Source organism: Diabrotica virgifera, chromosome 7 (genome assembly GCF_917563875.1).
Source record: "Diabrotica virgifera virgifera chromosome 7, PGI_DIABVI_V3a".
Lineage (NCBI taxonomy): Eukaryota > Metazoa > Arthropoda > Insecta > Coleoptera > Chrysomelidae > Diabrotica > Diabrotica virgifera.
Genome location: NC_065449.1, coordinates 187540744 through 187555839, shown reverse-complemented (window position 1 = coordinate 187555839; position 15096 = coordinate 187540744).

Below are 15096 nucleotides of genomic sequence, written 5' to 3'. Positions count from 1 at the left end.
GCCGAGAATTGTCGTGCAGAAGAATGACAAGCTTTTCTGGACGTTTTTTTCCACTCTAGGTTACAAAAACTCTATGAGCAAGGGTCCTTCATGGTTGAAAAAAACATGTTAACATAACCTTGCCCGCAGTAGGTTTAAATTGGTATGACCGCACGCTAATTATATTTGGACGAATTTAAAATGAAACTAATTTGATGACAAACTGGGCCTTCAATGTAACTATGAAATTATAAAATAACGTCACTAAAGAGATCATCCCAAACACTTTGGTCTCACGACCTAGACATCACTAGGGAAAGAAAAAACTATATAAGCTAAGAATCTCATAAACAAATTGAAAGATCAATTTAGGGATTAAACTTACGAGCCACGTAAAACATATATAGATTCGCAGAACGACAAGAATAAATGCACAAAAGAACGATGCATTTAGAAAACATAAATGTATTTTAAAGACAGATACAATGAACAGAGCAAAGTTGCTCAAAGTAGATAAATATGGAGTAATATTAGCAATAAATGAATAAATAAAAAGTAATACGAAGTAAGAGCTCGATAACAGGGAAAAAGTCCCATAGAGCTCAATCTTTCTGATGCCGTAGATATCTGAGATGAATGAGTTCTCCCATTAGAGTGAGTGACAGACGCATAGTTTAAATCTGGATCAGCCCAAAAGCTGAACCAGAGCTCAAAAATACTTTATATACCTAAGCTGTAAAATGATCTATAAAAAATAAAATTATGAACCTGATGGTGAAGCAACTCACAATACAGAAAGCACAATTGTATGGATCCAGAAGCACTAAAAAACATTAAAAGTTATTAAAAATTATATATCTAAAACGAATACATGCGGAAAAGGCTTAAAACCAACATATCATAATATGAATGAAATGCAGCTATTCCTAGGATAAAATAGCACGTGCATCATTAAACTTAAAAAATTTCTTTGTTGTTGGGATAAAAGGTTAGAACTACGCCTAATGATGCAACTGTGTTACGTGTTCTCTACTATTCTTTATGGATTGGAAGCGTGGACCATAAAACGAGTGCATATAAATAAGATGACCGTCCTTGAATTTTGGCGTGACCGAAAAATCCTACGAATATCATTAATTCAAAGAATGTCAAACGTAGAAGTAACTAGAAGGATAGGAAATGAAGCGGATATAATATTAACTATCAAAAGACGAAAACTTGAGTACTTAGGATATGTGATAGTGATGAGATGGCAAATATACTCAATATTACAACTTATTATTCAAGGCAAAATTCGATGAAAGCAAAATGTGGGAAGACGAAAAATATCCTGTCTTAAGAACTTTAGGGAATGGTTCGAATGCAGTAGTGCAGATCTATATAGAGAGGCGCGCGGCGGTCAAGAGGGTACGCATAGCCATGATTTAAAACCTTCAGTAGAAGATGGAAAAGAAGCAGCTCTTGTTAAATTTTTTACCAGATTCAAGATAAGTGAGGCAGGAGTTTAAAAATAATAATACCTAATGATACAAAAATTGTATTTATAGTCTATAAACCTAGTAAAGACATATCCTACCTACCAATCAATATAAGTAAAAAAGGATACAAAATTGACAGAAAAACAAAATAAAAGTAAATCCGCGACTTTATGACTGATTCAACCCAGAGATTCGTCCCAAGCTACCTCGTCGTTCATACCTCTAGTTGCGTTTACGATATGCTTGTTAAGTAATGTAAGTTATTAATGCAAACCAAGTGCGTGAAATCATGCTGTGTTATGGGATTTTATTGTAGGTCAACGTCTCTTTCAATGTCTACCTCTGTGATGGTATAATTTTTCAAGGTTATTTGTCATGCTTCAATTATTACTAGGATGTAAATGGATTCGTGATTTACGAGGGGCCAGCTTGTGGGGGTAGTGATTTGCGAAACCTATGATTAGATCTGTAATATACATGAATTATGTAGATTTAAGATATAATGTTATATCCATTCAAAAACGAATCTCAAACTATCAGCTAGTAATTACTTACAATTTTTTGTTCAAGAGAAGCTTTTGTCTATTTGTTTGTTTTTCATGTTCTCCAAAACTTAAGCATTTGGTTCTTCTTGGATTTTGTTATATTTATAATAGTAGGTATGTACTGGATATATTATAAATTAAATTGTCTTCTTCTTCTAACCCTTTATAAGTAATTCTGCCTTTTCATTGACGTTTTTAGAGTTCCTAACATGCCCCTTCGGTTACAAAAAAAAATGAGATGGAACAGTTTGTTGGCATTTGTATGTATATGTCGATATATTATAACTTATCAAGAACTAAACTGTAGCTACTGGGCACAGTTGACAAAAAATTTCCAAATTGCAATATGAGTAGAAAATATTTTTTTGCAAATAACAGCATCTCTGCACATGAATGATAATAACGAAATCGATCTAAACAACATAGATTATCTGTATAAAGTTAGAGTTTTATTGAAAATTTGAAAAATAAAATCAATAAAAGATTGGAATGGAACGGATTGTGTGTTGACCAGCAAATGGTATTGTTCAAAGGTAGAAGTTCGTTTTTTATCACAGTACAAGTTCAAAAATGCCTAAAATTGATAGTAAAATTGAATCAGTCATTTTGAAAAGGGGTCACCTCCACTTTTTTAAATTCTACAGGAGAAGTAAAAAACTTTTATCTTTAAGACTATTAGGAAAATAACTGTTTTTATATATTTTTTGGTTTTAATATTTACTATACAAGCTGATGAATATTTAAAAAGGTTTTTTTTTTTTTAAAAGACCTAGACATCGCGATTTTTTTAAAAAGAGATTAATTATTTATATGGGAAATAAGCAATATTTATAAATTTATACAACGGCACCCGATTTGGGCGTCGAAACGTTAATAAAATTATTTTTTTCATTTTAATTGTGGCTTATTTCCCATATCAATAATTAATCATAAAAATGCCACAAGGAAATAGCTTCAGAACAACATTAAAAAGAGATGACCCGTTTTCAAAATGAACAGGTATTAAAAGAAAAAATAGTTAGTGCTGTCGCCTGGGTTGGGGGGTACAACGGCCTCCTTTATTCAGGTGGACTTACCCGAGTTTTTTTATGTATTTTGACCTGTAGAACGCAAATTTTTTGGGTAACAGTTGATCCGGATGTCGATAAGATCGTTATAAACAAATAACTTGAGGAATTACATAACAGGGATTTTTCGCAAAACAAAACATTTTTGTATTTGTTGGGTCATTCTAAGAAAAATATTCTTACAAGTTTTTTCGTAGGATGCATAGTTTTCAAGATAAACGCGGTTGAACTTCAAAAAATCGAAAAATTGCAATTTTTGAACACGAATAACTTTTGATTAAAAAATAAAATAGCAATTTTGATTACCGTATTTGAAAGTTCAAGTCAAATTATATTAGTTTTGATTATTTGCATTGCTAAAAATAATTTTTTTATTGTTAAACAAAGCTATATACACATAGTGCTTGAGTGATGTTTTCAATGCATCTCTCATTTAAAATCGAACGAGTAGGCGCGCCTACAAACAGACAATTTCTACGTAGCATGCATTAAAACGCATGCATTAGGCACGGGTCAAAACGCTCAAACACTATTTGTTTATAGCTTTGTTTGACAATAAAAAATTAATTTTTAGCAATGCAAATAATCAAAAGCGACATAATTGGGTTTGAACTTTCAAATGCGGTAAGCAGAATTGCTATTTTATTAAGTTATTATTGCTAAGTTATTCAGGTTCAAAAATTGCAATTTTTCGATTTTTTGAAAGTTCAACCGTGTTTATCTCGAAAACTATCCATCCTACGAAAAAACATGTAATTGTATTTTACGCTTAGAATGACCCAAAAAATACAAAAAATGTTTTGTTTTAATGACAGCACTATTAATGACAGCACTATTAACAACAGTACATTTATTTATATTATTAAAAAAATACTGAGTCAATTTCTTATTGTCCCCGAAAATTGAGACTAATTTAATAATTCCATTTCAAATTTAAAAAGATGTTTGATGTACTTACGATCGTATATTTCTATCTTGAAAATAATTGACTTACCTGAAAAGAAAAGAATAATCAGTAAAAAGTTAAAAAAAATTATAGTCATAAACCGATCACAGTTATAAAACGGGGCACTACAGGTCCCAACAGAATGCTTCATTGTAACGAAAATCTGTGTGAACTTCTTACCGAAGTTTCAATATCTGTATTTTGAAAGCCTATTCAACACAAATTAATTTAGGTCTTCCTTGGACCATGAAGAATGTATTGATGGGCTAAGGTTCAAAGTTTTAGGAGTTATTGCACAGTCAGAAAGTCAAGAAGAAGGTTAATACATGGAGTGATCTCCAAATGCTAATAAAATGTATTGATAACATGTCAAATGGCTTTAAGAGGCAGCAGTAGCGATCAATAGGTAGCAACAAACGCGGTCCAACATAATTACATCGTACATCTGATTGGTTCTTTGCTGATTACTCTTTGCTTAGTTTTTCGAGTTCACATAATCATATTAAATTCTTTTGCTATTATCGTTGACTGATAAATATACTCCGTATTTATCAATCAACGCTATTATGTTAAATCTGTAGGCTAGTCTTTGCAGGCTCTCTTTATCTTGGGCTATCAATATTGCGTCGTCGTTATCCTCTTCCTATTTTGACACTTGGTGATTTCGTCCATGATTAAATTGTAGAGTATGAAGAGTATAGAGTTTAATGAGTTTTTATGATATCTCGGTGAACTCCTCTATTATACAGAAGATGTATAGATGTACAGAACTGTATTACTGTTAATGCTTTCTTTAAGTCAATCAGACACATCAATGTTGTTAATTATTCTGTCATTACTGCTTCACAACATTTCAGTAATTCGTTTGGTAGGTATACCGTCTTTGCCTGCAGCTTTTCTGTTCTTCAGCTATTCAAGTGTTTTTCGACCTTCCCGTGTTATAAACTTTTTTATTTGTGGTCATTTCTAGCGTTTCCAGCTCTAGCATTATTTTTTCTTTCTCCAAATAGAGTTTTTTAGATAGTCAATCCATACATCCGTTTCTATATGTTTTGGGTATATTAGTTCCTTTACCTCCGTTCTTTAACCTGTCATAAAGCGCCATATTTCCTTTTGTAGAGTATAAAAAACATATTAACTTTAAATTACGTTATCAACAAATTTTTATTAGTGTTTTGATATGCGTGATAATTAAACTTAAAGTAAAAAAATAAACCCGTTGTTTTAATTCAGCGATCATATGCATGTATAAAATTATACCCGTCCCTTTATATGAATCCGCTTTCCAAAATCCGCCCCTGAAAATCTCCCGATTTTCAGGGATTTGCTTCCAATTTTCATAACTCGACCGGTGTGCAGAGTTTCATGCTCACCTTCTTTCAACTTTTACACTTTACAGATCCTCTTTTCCCCTCTTTCTCGCACACGATTTTTCTTTTTCTCTTTCCCAAAATAATCATCCCTATAACGACGTGATTTGAATGGCCACCAAAGCAGATCAAAAAAGATTGGGGTTCCAAGAATTATAGGATTGGTCCATGCGGATCACAGAAGGCCATTAGCGAAGGAAAAAGGATACACAGGATATCTGGAGCTGGACATGCAGATTTAAAATATAAGGGAAAAGTCTTTTCGATCCGCCGATTGAATTTTCTTAAAGTAATATCCAGAGAGGCAGAGTACGTCTTTAGTTAATATGCTTTTAAATATAAAAAGGTGAACATTCAGACGAAATTAAAAAACAGAACTGATATAAATATTGTAAAAAATATTTAAATTAATGTTTTCAATAGAAGTAGAATTATCAGTAGTAATTACACAAGAGCTCTAAATTATCGATTTGTATCCCGAGTGACACTTTGACAGTTTTAATTTCACGGCCCGAAGGGGATTAAAATTATATCGAAGTATCACGAGGGCAACAAGTCGATAATAATTTTAGAGATCGAGTGTAATTAGCTGAGATTATTTCCTGAATAAAACTGTCTTTTTAAATCATTTTAACTAACATTTTATTATTATCTTCACCTAAATATTTGCTAAACCTGTTTCTTGGTGTTCTCTGTGACAAGTTGCAAAACATTAATTTTCATTAATGTCACTAAATGTTCATTTTTGCGTAGTAACGAAGGGCATCTGAAGTAATGCTTGACGACGGGATATTATCAAAAATTATCAGTAGTAATTGCACAAGAGCTCTAAAATTCTATATTAATTTTAGGTGCAATTTGTTGCGATTATTTCATGAATAAAACTGTTCAACACCAAAATCTTATTGTAATTTATTTATGTAAGTACAAATTAGTACAATTAAACACACAGTTGTTATAAATATTAATTTGACGGTTGAAAGTCATCACTTTTATAATTTTTAAAACATTAATTGCCATTAATGTCACTGAATGTATTTTTTCCTAGCAACGAAGGGCATCTGACGTAATATACTTGACGACGGGAAATTATCAAAAATTATCGGGTATAATATCACAAGAGAGTTAGAATAAATTGAAAATAATGTGACAGTTTTTCGAAATGTGTTGTCTGGCAATAGACACGAGAGCCCGCAGGGCTCGAGTGGCTATTGCCCAAATGACAACAAATTTGAGTAAAAATGAAGCATTATTTTCTTATTTATTCTTACTGTCGTGTGATATTCGTAAGATTATTTTTTAATACGTATATTATGGATATTTTCTTAATGTGACAGTTGTCAAAACTAGGAAACTGGTTGCCATTAAACAGAAACAATCTACTTAAAAAAATTCTATTGGTATTTTTCTACAGTAGATAATTCTCAGTATAATTTTAATCTGATTGGACAGAATTAAACACGTGATCAAATATCTTACTATACGATTGGAAGTTAAAATCATTAAAAAATAATCGATTTAATTTAGATTTATGTAGCTTTCTATTGGTCAGAATCTCCTATGAATGAAATAATCAGTAGTAATTGCACTAGAGCTCTAAAATTCTATATTAATTTTAGAGATCGAGTGCAATTTGTTGCGATTATTTCATGAATAAAACTGTTCAAAACCAAAATTTTATTGTAATTTATTTATGTTGTTCTGAAGCTATTTCCTTGTGGCATTTTTATAATTAAGTAGTTTCTATGGGAAAAAATGGATATTTAAAAAAAATATTTTCTATTTTCTATGGAAACGTTAATAAATTTATTTTTTAGTAAAACTGTGGCTTATTTCCCATAGAAAATACTTAATTATAATTTATTTATGTAAGTACAAATACCTGGAAAACTGGTACGATTAGCAAAGGTGAGCACGGAGAACGCTTCCGCACGAATCAGAGTTGGCAGCAACACGTCGGAGGAATTCCTCATTGACACAGGACTTAGACAAGGAGATCCTCTCGCCCCCCTGCTGTTTAACTTCGCACTGGAACATGCAGTAAGGAAAGCTCAGCCACAACTGACAAACGGATTTGCCGCCCAAGGATCAAAAATACTATTAGCCTTTGCGGATGACGTGGACACAATTGCACAATCCACCAGAGATGCAAAAGAAGTTTTCACCCTATTCGATAACGGAGCCAAGGAAGTTGGTCTTAAGGTCAACGAGGACAAGACCAAGTACATGGTGGTTACGAAGAACCCAAGACCAAGGGTTAGACAAAACGTAACAATTAATGAATACAATTTTGAAGTCGTCAAAGAATTTAAGTACTTGGGAGCGATCATAACATCTGGAAATAACTATGAAAAAGACGTGGCAGCCAGGATTATTGCAGGAAACAGGGCATATTACTCGTTAAGGACCCTACTTAAATCAAAAATACTCTCAAGACCAGCAAAAATAAGAGTATATAAGACAATAATTCGTCCCACAATAACGTACGGAAGCGAAACCTGGACTCTGAATCAGCGGGAAACAACAAAATTACTGGTACTTGAAAGAAAGATACTGCGGACTATCTATGGGCCTTGCAGAGAAGAGACAACAGGAGAATGAAGAAGAAGACACAATGATGAACTCCAGACAATATACGGAGATGAAAACATAGTACGCTACATTAAATCAAACAGAATACGATGGGCGGGTCACGTACTAAGATCAAATGACGAAAGACTTCTAAACGCCACATTCTGGGAAAGGCCCGATGGAAAAAGGTCAGTTGGTCGCCCAAGAAAGAGATGGAAGGACGCAGTAGCCAGCGATCTACGCAAAATGGGAGTACAGCAATGGGAAATAGCTGCTCAGGACCGACAACAATGGAGGGAAATAGTAAACGCGGCCAAGACTCACATAGAGTTGTAGAGCCAAATGATGATGATGATGATGAAGTACAAATTAGTAAAATTAAACACACAGTTGTTATAAATATTTGACGGTTGAAAGTCATCACTTTTATAATTTTTAGAACATTAATTGTCATTAATGTCACCGAATGTATTTTTTCGTAGCAACGAAGGGCATCTGACGTAATATACTTGACGACGGGAAATATCAAAAATTATCAGTTTAATTTTTATTTCTGTAGCTTTCTATTGGTCAGAATCTCCTATAAATGAAATAATCGGGTATAATATCACAAGAGAGTGAGAATAAATTGACAATAATGCGACAGTTTTTCGAAAATTTGTTGTCTGGCAATAGACACGAGAGCCCGCAGGGCTCGAGTGGCTATTGCCCAATGACAACAAATTTGAGAAAAAACGAAGCATTATTTTCTTATTTATTTTTACTGTCGTGTGATATTCGTAAGATTATTTTTTAATACTTACATATAAAATTCAAGTCTTTGTATAAAAACAGTCAGTGACATTATTCCCAATTAATGTGACACACATTTTTCAACTTGTCAAAGTGAAAAGCACAGTTTAGCAAATATTTAGATGAAGATATTAATAAATTATTAGTTAATTTATTTATAAATACAGTTTTATTCATGAAACAAACTTACCGAAGTAAATCAAGCGCTTAAATGTGACTATTTGTGTTCTCCTCGCGAAAATTTGACATTAGATGTAGAACTAAAAGTATATTATGGATATTTTCTTTAATGTGACAGTTGTCAAAACTAGGAAACTGGTTGCAATTAAACAAAAATAATCTACTTAAAAAAATTCTATCGGTAATTTTCTACAGTAGATTATTCCCAGTATAATTTTAATCTGATTGGACAGAATTAAACACGTGATCAAAAATCTTACTATACGATTGGAAGTTTAGTTTAGTTAAAATCATTAAAAAATGATCGCTGTAATTTTTATTGCTTTAGCTTTCTATTGGTCAGAATCTCCTATGAATGAAATAATCAGGGAAAATGTGCCAACTATAAAAAACTTACTTACTGACTTAAAATTAATATAAAAATAATAATGAATAAACATAAAATGATAATGAATAAAATAAACTAAAATAAAATAGGCATTCTTCTTTTATTCGTCACAAACCACTAGTTTTATTTTTAGAATATAAAAATAATCAAAATTAAGTAATTAAACATAAACATAAGATAATAATGAAAATGTAAAATGTCAAAGAAAGTGACAAAATTCGAAATAGTTGCCATGTACCTACTATAACATTGGACATATTAACATCCCTATATAGGGTGTCCCAGACTAATTTGTCAAAACAAAAAGTTAATCTTAAAGGTTATCCTTAACTAAATTTAGGGGTTGTAACTAAGGGATGAATATTTAGGGGATAATTTTTTTACGCCATATTAAAATGTATTACAAATAGAATAGATCAGTTTTTGTTCCATTCGAAAATCTCTATTCGTTTAAAGTTTAAGAAATATAGCCCGGATAAATTAGTCTGGGACACATGATTAACAAAAATAAACTGATATTTTCTTGATTACTTACGAAGCGATTAATACAAATGAAATAGATCAGTTTTTGTCCCATTCGAAAATCTCTATTCGTTTAAGAGATATAGCCTGGTTAAATTAGTCTGAGATACCAAAGATTTACTACGAATGTGATTTAATGCTTGAGAAATGCCATATATCCAGTCTGACAAAAGGGATTACTCAAATATATATCTGCAGACAAAATTAGCCAAACTGGTTTGCGATATCTAATGAAAGGTCGTACGAAGCTGGTTTTGTTGAATAGAGCATGAAGCAGGACGCTACTTTAGTGACAAGCAGACACAAAATGTCAATAGTATATAACGCGTTATAAGAAGTAGTTACTTCTGTCTAAAAGCCACGTGTCGTTATTTCTTGTCTTTCGCTTTTTAAATCTATATCTACATATGTATAATAAAAATAAATTAGAGGGAGTCAGTAAAAATTAGAAGGTGCCAGAAAAAATTAGAGGGTGTCAAAATAAATTGGAGGGTGCCAGAAAACTAGGAAAGCGTCAGAAAAAAATAGGAGAGGCCAGAAAAAAATAGGAGGGGTCAGAAAAAATAGAGGAAGTCAGAAAAAATTGGAGGGAGATACGATAAAATAGGAGTAACTATAAAAAATTGAGTGCAGTCACTGTAGGGGGCAATTAATTGTATCCCCCTAGCATGGCAACTGGTAAAATCACTAATATAAATGGGTGAATTATATTCTACAGAGGCTATAAAGTTTTTTTCTTTTTTTCTGATTGTTATTACTGGAAGGTATATACATATAATTTTCGTTAATATTATTTTTATATACATATTTTATACCTGATTTTCTTTTACAAAAATCTGTAGTCTTTTATTTCTTTTTGATACTTTTCTTTTACACCATATATTTTTAATCCACATAATATTTATATTTTTTACTTATTTGCTTTTACATTTTTACGCTTCATCTCTTACACCTACAACGCATTCTTCTCCTTTTCTATTTTTTTAACGTTTGTTGTTTGAAAACGGTAAACATTTTCTATTTAAAATATTATCAGCTAGTACACAACATTTTTGTGCCGTGGTGAGGCCGATAACCGCAAAAAATAGATAACGGTATGCAGACAATATCACAATGCATTTTCAGGCGCAGCACAAATGCGAAAAGTTGCGAAGTAAAAAATCTTCCGTCTCTCACCACTTACGACGATAACTGTAATTTTTTAGATGGAGTTTCTCCAACAATTACCTCATTAGAAGCAATGATAATTTTTAAGTGGGCAGCTACGACTAATTGATTTATGTTTTAATTAACTTTAAGAATCGTTCTCATCTAAAGAGGGGTGTTTCATCCTCTTGAAAATTGTTTTAATGGACAGTTTAAAAGATGCAATTGTACAGTTAAGTGATAAAATTAATATAGTAAAACTACATATATATTAGGCCAGGGTAATAAGACAAAAATATACCCTGTTCGTGACACTTCCGCAGCCAGGGTACTGAAGCGTTTTTTTCGAAAGGTAATACCTATAGGAACAAATTATAACTATTTCCTGCGTAGGATCTGGCGGCCATTTTTATTTATAAACAACTAACTGTCAAAAAATGGCATTTTCCCCTTTTTTCAAATCAACGGAAAACTGTTGTTGTGATGAGTGGTTCCTGAGATACAACCGGTCAAAGTTGACCGGCAAAGTGCCCGGCATTTTGCGGCAAAGATATAAACAATAGGATCATAATTTTCAAACCATCACCTTTTTATTTTTGTCCTCTTTCTCCACACAAATTTTCATATCTTTAAAGTACTCATAACATATATTATTATAATAAAAACTATTAAGAGATATTACGAGTGAAAATTGCCAAAAATAGCAAAATTCCAATCAAATATTAGGTTGGAGAAAATGTAATCTCAAAGTTCAAAATAGGTATACGTTAAAAAAGTGCATTTTCTCTACTTCCCATGGAGCAATTTTCTTCATTCTTTTTTTGTTCCCAAATAACTCGAGTAGAGCCATCTAACGTCATTTTTAAATGTCAAAGTTGCTTAAATTAATTTATTTATTATAACAAAACTTTTTAATTTGTTTAAATAAAGATTGTTTAAATAATTATACAACTTTCAAATGAGAATATTTGTATTTTTAACGTAAAAAGGTACACTTGTAGTAAGTTTATCTAAAAGTCTACAACTGGAAAAAATATATAGTTTTCTTTTCTTATAAATAAATTAATATATTATAACAAATCGAAAGCAAGTTAGACACTTAATAATGCGTTAGTTAGATGGCTCTACTCGAGTTATTTGGGAACAAAAAAAGAATGAAGACAATTGCTCCATGGGAAGCCGAGAAAATGCACTTTTTTAACGTATACCGATTTTGAACTTAGAGATTACATTTTCTCCAACCTAATTTTTGATTGGAATTTTGCTATTTTTGGCAATTTTCACTTGTAATATCGATAGTTTTTTATTATAATAATATATGTTATGAGTACTTCAAAGATATCACAATTTGTGTGCAGAAAGAGGACAAAAATAAAAAGGTGATGGTTTGAAAATTAGGATCCTATTTTTTATATCTTTGCCGTAAATACCGGTCAACTTTGACTGGTTGTATCTCAGGAAACACTCATCACAATTAAATTTTTATTTTAAAAGAAGCTTCCTGCCGCTTTTTTCCAATACCGTTTTCATGATTTATTTTAAATTCATATTTCCCGAGATATTCTATTTGTTTATAAGCCAAAAAATTGTTAATAATTTTAAAATATTCCTGAGGCCGCTTAAATGGTCCAATTTCAATTCTGTAAAGTACATTAGATAGGTACAGTTTTATACAAAAATCATAGTTATTCTTATGTATCATAATTATTATTGTGGTTATTGCAGCGACCGTAAATTTTTAATTAACAATTCCATTGTTGCTAAACTGTTCGTTCAATTACCATGGGCTTCTGTTTTTACAATCTATACGAAAAGGGTTTTTATATTACCAAGTTATTTAATTATTGATAAAAAATTACTTCTATTGATAGCAAAATTACTTCAGTATCTAAAATTTTAGTTGAAAATTAAAGATTTTGTTGGAAAACACGCATTTTCCGGGGAAAATGTTTATCAAAGTAAATTGGGAAAAACACGTCTCTATGCAGAATTTAATTAGGGTGAATTTTTATTTGAGTGCTTTTGGTGTAAACTTAAATTTTTTGGAGTTATAGAGCAAACATTGAAAAAAAACACGATTTGGGAGCCATTTGGTTTATAAAAAAAGTAACACACTATCTGCGGACTTTGCATACCGATATTATTAATATATTATACATTCATAAGATTCGATTCTAGCATAAAAATTGCTGGTAAATAGCTTTTCCCAAAAATGGCCTATTCTCCGATAATCTGCTCAGACTATATTAAGTGTGACTCTGACCAAAGATGCCTACGTTTTAATTTTACGTTAACCATGTTATGACACGATATAGAGATATTACCATAACCACGCTACTGAACCCTTTATCAAGAGGACTTGGACCACGGTCATTAAGATAATGTAAACTTATAAAAAGACATTTTAGTTAGTAAACAGGCATTCATGTTTTAGTCATCATTTACTTTTCATTGTATCAAAGTTAATATTTTGTTGTAAAAGTTTTATTTTGTATTAATAAATAAAAGTAATTTTTTAAAAAGTGCTTTGTGATCAAGAAAACATCATTGGCGCTGCGAACAGGATAGTCTGCACAGAATCTTCCGCAATTCCTGGTCAATCTCAATTGTTTAGCAGAGTATCCACCTGTTAGAGAAGAACAACAGATGTTATCAACTGCGATTATCATACTGTAAGTCTTTCCTTTTTTACATTTTCCTTATCACTTATGAGCACATATTTTGATACGGTCGAAGAAATTAACGCAATTCTCTCTCAGCCACCTTCAAATAATTTTCGCGACAGAAGTCCTATTAGTAGATCTGAAAGAACAATGCCCATTACCAATGCCGACATTTCTAGCCTCTGTGCTACGCTTCCAGAATTTACTGCTGGACAAAATCTTTCTACTTTTATTAAATCCGTAGATAATCTATTAATATTTTTGCAACAACAGAATACTACTGCACCGCAAGAATTTATTATTAACGCTCACATTTTATCACGTATTAAAGGTGAACCACGAGATTATCTAAATTACTCCAATAAAACTAACTGGACAGATGTACGTCCAGCTTTACTTACGAAATACGGCGACAGGAGATCTGAAGAGATCCTTGTTACCCAATTAACAACAACGGTACAAAAAGCTTCTGAAAGTTATGACGACTATCACCATAGAATCATAGATAATTTAAACGATTTATTACAGCATATATCGCTACATAATACTCCAGAAAATTTAAATTTTAAAACCCCTTACTTTAGAAAATTAGCACTAAAAACCTTTTGTACTGGTCTTAACAATCCTTACTGCGAACACCTGTCGCACTTTCAGTTAGATTCGTTAGACGAGGCCCTACAAAAATGTATAGCTTTAGACAATCATAAAAATCAAGTATCTTATATGAATTTCTTAAAATCCCAACAAAAAACGGAAAAACCAAAAACAAATAATTCTTTTCCAACCGCGTTCAAATCAAATTTTAACTCTAGAGCCCCAAATAATTTTAGTAATAATCAATTTAGACCTTATGCACAAAATATTTCTAATTTTAGTAACCAAAGAAATCAATTTATTCCACAAAATCCAAATTTTCATAATGTAAGACCTGTCTTTAATCAAAACAATTCAAGACCCGTCTTCACTCAGAATAATTCAAGACCTGCTTTTACTTCGAATAATTCTAATAATTATAGGAATAATTTCGCTAATAATAGAACCCCTTATAGAAGCCCTATGCTAAGACACCAACGAATTAATACCCCTACGCCTATGAGTGGTGTGCAATCTATAAATACGGAAACGAGACCTATGACAATTTCAACACAAAATTTTAATGTAGAAACAGATTATTATAACGAGCCGCACACACAACATAATAATGTAGACGAAGAATTTACAGACAATTCAGTGTCTGATGAACCTTCAGAATACGTCGAGCAAAATTTTCACGACCTCGCATTAGACGAACACCCCCCTCCTCTGTAGTATTAAATAATCTACGAAGTTATCCAAAACTTCCATTTTTCATCCTACCAAAAAGTCGACTTAAGGTATTAATCGACACTGGAGGATCGTATACAATTATTACGCCCAATGCCGCAAAATATTTTAATCCACAACATGTTT